At 34.4% G+C, this 5,148-nt stretch overlaps 1 long non-coding RNA gene across 1 annotated transcript; it reads left to right on the forward strand.

Moving 5' to 3' along the window:
• Positions 1-224: 224 nt before the first annotated feature.
• Positions 225-4,556, forward strand: LOC112843603 (uncharacterized). Its single transcript, XR_003216052.1, has 4 exons — positions 225-261; positions 1,293-1,324; positions 2,513-2,539; positions 3,780-4,556. It is a non-coding gene; the product is annotated as an uncharacterized LOC112843603 (long non-coding RNA).
• The last annotated feature ends 592 nt before the right edge of the window (positions 4,557-5,148 follow it).

Raw genomic sequence — 5,148 nt, forward strand, 5'->3', positions numbered from 1 at the left:
TTTATTTATGTCTTTTAACCATTATTTCAAATTCAAAGAATCCTGTTTGAAACATTTATTAAACTTATAGAATTAAATTTCTGCTAGTTGTTTTTTGTTGCAATAAAATCTAGCATATTAATATTTAAATGTACATATATTTTTCACGTTTTCAATGCCAATTTTGTGTAATGGCAAAGTTTCCCACTACCCGTGAATGCCTCTTTTTTTAGTCTAGGCTGTCTACTGAATCTCCGCCCACTCTCTGCCTGATCGCTGCCGGTAAGCGCTGCCTCTCTGTCTCTCTTCTCTGAAATAAATGTGTATAAGCTGTTTGAGTGATTTACCGAGTTGTTGTTAGTGACTTATAAAGCCAGTCGACGTATAAGTCATGTTAAAGTAACACAATGGCTGCTTTTTGAGTGAAACGTTGTAATTTTAGTATTTAAAAGGAGTGTTTGGTTTGGCTAGCCCTAACAACCTAAGCGCTAACGCCTAGCCTAGCTCCTGTAGGCCTAGTGTGAAATTAATATGGTTCATTTAATTGTTTAATACAGTTATTGTGTTGTATTTGGTTCATTCGGTGTGTTAGTGTTTCTGAGTCTCTTAGGGAATCTGAAGTTAGTTCTCCTCTTCACAAATCAGTCAGTTAAAACGGCCTCATTCTTTAGGTTATAAGGTAATGAGCCGCCATTTTAGAACCACTGATTAGCTGCTGAAGCAGCAGTGTCGACTTCAAAGGAGCCATTTTACCGCCTCTGACTGAAGGCCGGGAGAAAAAGAGTCACGTGCCTGTGCGGGTGTGTCTGTGTTGTGGGTTAATTAACAGAAGGAAGAGAGAGAATGAGGATAAAACACATAATATAAGAATAATAAGATTTCTTAACAAGAAGTTTTTTTTTAATTAATCAATTTTAGTTTTTTAGTTAAATTTTAAGAAGTATTTAACAAACACTTGTTTGTGCAGGTTGGTTGGTTTTTAAGTAAAACCTACCTACACCTGCAGCTCTGTTTAACTTCTCACTTTGTGAAAAATTGATAACATATAAAAAAGGCCACCTTCAAATAAATAAAATGCAGCAGTCCACCATTAATATTAATATGATATGTAGATATTTAAAACAACAGCATATTAAATAAAACTAAATGACACTGTGTGCAGGTGATAATATTTTGGGGAAGAATTTGAATGCAGACCAACTCAAATGTTGAAGCCTACAAATATATCACCCAAGCTTTCATTTATGATTGTTCATGCTTTTAAATTGTGATGTCACAATTTGTATTTTTGTGCTTTGTCTTTTGTTACACAGAGTGAAAGAGATCTTTGGTTTTGCCTTTGCTGGTAAGTAAACAGTGATTGTAACTGAAGCAGTATGAACCTGGCATTGTGTAGCACGTTTGACGACTTGCATACAGTAGTTTGACTTTTTGTGATATGTTTCCATTTACTGATTGGCAAAAACACAGGATTTGTGACCTGTAGCAGCAAAGCCCTCACACAGGACCCCTCTGACTCTCCCTGAAAATGTCCCTGAAGTTTAATAGCCCATTTATGTATGATTTAAATTTCTTATGGCTTATCAAATCCAAACATAGTTAAATGTCAGATGTCTTTATACGGTGGTTCATTTTGTACTTATGTTTGTGGATTTAAGTAGCAGACAAAACAATGAAAGTGTTTTAGGGGAGTCAGTATAAGTGGTTGCTCAAACACTTAAGAGCTGCACAGGTATTGATTTATATTGTCTCTCAAATTCTGCTGATGTATTACATTAAAGTCAGAACACTGTAGAAGTATTTTGCCTCACTCGGTATAAGTAATAGCTTTAACAGTTAAGCAATAATAAAAACGAAGAGAACCAGAGGTGTGAGTGGACATTGTTAGGTACATTACAGCCAGTGTGTCCAATTGGTTTATTACTTATTTAGTGAATATAATGTGTTTTAAAATTAAATAGAAAGGTTGCCAAAAAGGTACACTGCAAAATTCATAAATATTCCTAGCAACGGGTACAATGAAAGGACTTTGTAGTGTAATATTTTAAGACATTTAATTTTAATTACAAAACATGGTGCACCTCTGCTATTGTAACATGTTAATATTTAAATGTATTTTAAGATTTACATATTCATGTCAGACATGAGGTTTTCTGTTGCTTCTGATTTATATAATTACTTTGTATCTTACAAGTTTTGGTTTTCACACTTTATTAGCACTGACTTGGGGTAGAAAATGTTGAAGCCACAAAGCTTCTGTGTAGGAAATATTTGGTATATCCTGCACTTGTGCCAACAAATATTGGTGGCTATTCTTTGCATTTCTGTAGTAATGAATGCTTTTATTACACATGCCATTTGAGACGCTGCAGTTCATTTATCTCCTCTTTACACTACAGTAAGCTCATAAAGCCTTAAAGTAATTGAGGATTTTACTAGTTAATTTATGTCATAGTAAATTGGATTGTGTGTGAAGAGGCTCAACAGTCTGAATCATCAAACAGTGATCTGATGTATTGTTTCCTTTCTCTAGACTGCTGATGTGATCGTCTCAAGTCTGGTAAGTAAAGGTTTGTCTGATGTGCAGTGCTGGGAAATGTTTCTCATTATAGGAGATTCAGTTTAGTGCTGTGAGTCAGCACAGCTCTTGGCAATCATCAAATCCTAGAAAAGTCTATGTAAACATTTCCAGACTTACAGATCTCTCTTATCATCATACTACATTTTTAATTAGGCCCTAATGTCGGCCATGCTGATTTATTGTAGATTGAGGGGAGTGTGTATTAAACATGCCCCATATAATTTTTCATTTTGCCAAAAGTCATACTGAGTAAATTATTTTTTACTTTTATGTTAACGGCTACCCAGACATTATGATATACTGTTGTACCAGGTAAGTACACACAGAAATGGGAATTTGAGACCTTTGGGCATTTAGGAACATGTGATGTGTCATAAGTTTGAGTTGAGTGCATGTGAAGTGTTTAAAGCAGGTGGTCTGAAACTGTCTGCTCTAACTTCATTGTGTGGGTTTAGCTTGACCATATAATGTTTACAGCAAGTTACTGTAGCACCACATCTTGGTTTACAGACTCTGTTTGTTTTTATTGTGTTAATAGAATGCAAAAATGTCCTTAGAAATGTTCCATCATTATGTTAAACATTTTCATTCAGTTGAATCTAATAATGTACTGTACAACTCTTCAGTGTGTAATGATATACATGTTCTGTATTTTTCGGACTGTAAGGCGCACTAAATTCTAAGGCACATTAAGTCAAACAAAACAGATAAGCCAAACTTTATTCAACTCATTTACAATAACTCTCAACATTGTTCAGTTGTAAGACATAAAATACAGAACAATGCACTCACTTTTCAGGATTTTGTATTGATGAATGTGGATTGATCAGTTTGAACTCTGCTTCATAAGCATGGCTCTCAACAGGTGCCAGGCCCTTATACACACACCACACACACACACACACACACCATATTATGTTGAAGCACAGTACGAATTACTCTACGAGGGTGCTGACTATGGTAGCCATGCTCCGACAATACATCAAGCGGCACAGCTTTGTAGCTTACCAAAGTCTTACTAAAATATTTGACAGAATTTGGATCGCTGTGTACCACAGAAATCCAGTTTGAGGTCAGTAAGCATAACCAGAATCAATACACTAGGCACATTGTATATTTTTGAGAAAATGACAGGATTGTGTGCCATATACTCTGAAGAATATGGTAAATCCAAGCATATTGGAAATATGACTAATTCCAGTCCTTTTGTGTCTTACAGGTGACCTGCTGCAGAAAACCCTCTCCCTCTATCATTATCAAGCAATTCTGTCTATCCTATCACTCTCCCAACTCTATCTAATTTGACAGCCATTCCATCTTGTATCCCTCTATCTCTACTGCTCTATCTAATTTGACAGCCATTCTATCTTGTATCAATCTATCCCAAGCACTCTATCTAATTTGACAGCCATTCTATCTTGTATCAATCTATCCCAAGGACTCTATCTCGTTTTCAGAAATCCCAGTTTTCAGAAATCCCAGTCTTCAGAAATCTAAGTCTTCAGAAATCCCAGTTTTCAGAAATCCCAGTTTCAGAAATCCAGTTTTGAAAAATCCAAGTTTTGAAAAATCCAAGTTTTGAAAATCCAAGTTTTGAGAAATCCAAGTTTTTGGCAATTGAAGTTACCAGAACTTTGTCAATCTGTATTCAGAATTCTGAGAGATCTCTGCTCTCACTGCTCCTCCTTTCCTGTCATTAAACTCTCTCTCCATTCATTTTGCTGGAAAATAACAATTAGAAAGTTGAATATACAGTAGTAGAATTGCAGTACAGTAGAACTTATGGTAGAAACTACTTATACAGCCCTACATTTGTAGTTTTAACTTGGCATTACACTTTGAAATAAACACTGATAGTTTGGCTTACAAGTGCAATTTGATAAATTATATAAACTTATATACATCTTTTTTGAGATATATTTGTAGTAAGATAATCTGGTTATTTTGTAATTCAGACTGTTATATTCACATAAATATTAAATTTGATTCAAATACATTTTTCAAGTCTGTTTCATTGGTTATAACATTTGACTACAAGTTTATACTATTATTATTTAAGGACAAACCCTTTTTTGTCACTCAGTGTAAGTGTTCAGTTACAATTGTCATCTAGAGGCTGCCCTGAGGACCCAGACTTCCTGTTTCCTGACTGCTGCAGAACATCCAGCTGAAGAATCCCCATCGCCTGTCATCTGATCACCTCACCATCACAGCTCATATTTGCTTTAAATTTTAAATATCTGAAAGATTTACACAGTCTACTTAAAAGTTAAGAGTTTTATTATAGCCTGTTGATTGATTGTTGAGATTTATTCTGCATATTACATTACAGAAGTATAGACCTATTTGTTATCCAGTCTGGTTAAAGAAAAATAGAAGTAATAATATACAGTTTTTGAAAAAAGTTACAATAAAACAGACCAAAGTGTTTTCAAAGAACTTTAAATAACTTTTATATTGAGTTTGTATTTAAGTCAGCCTTTTATATTAATTCTGATAAATCTCTGATTTAATAGTCATTAAAGTCATTAGTTTTTCAGTGTTTACAAGTTGACTTTTGTTTACATTTGTGTATACATATAAGTTCC

The sequence above is a fragment of the Oreochromis niloticus genome, linkage group LG22 (assembly GCF_001858045.2).
Source record: "Oreochromis niloticus isolate F11D_XX linkage group LG22, O_niloticus_UMD_NMBU, whole genome shotgun sequence".
Classification (NCBI taxonomy): Eukaryota; Metazoa; Chordata; class Actinopteri; order Cichliformes; family Cichlidae; genus Oreochromis; species Oreochromis niloticus.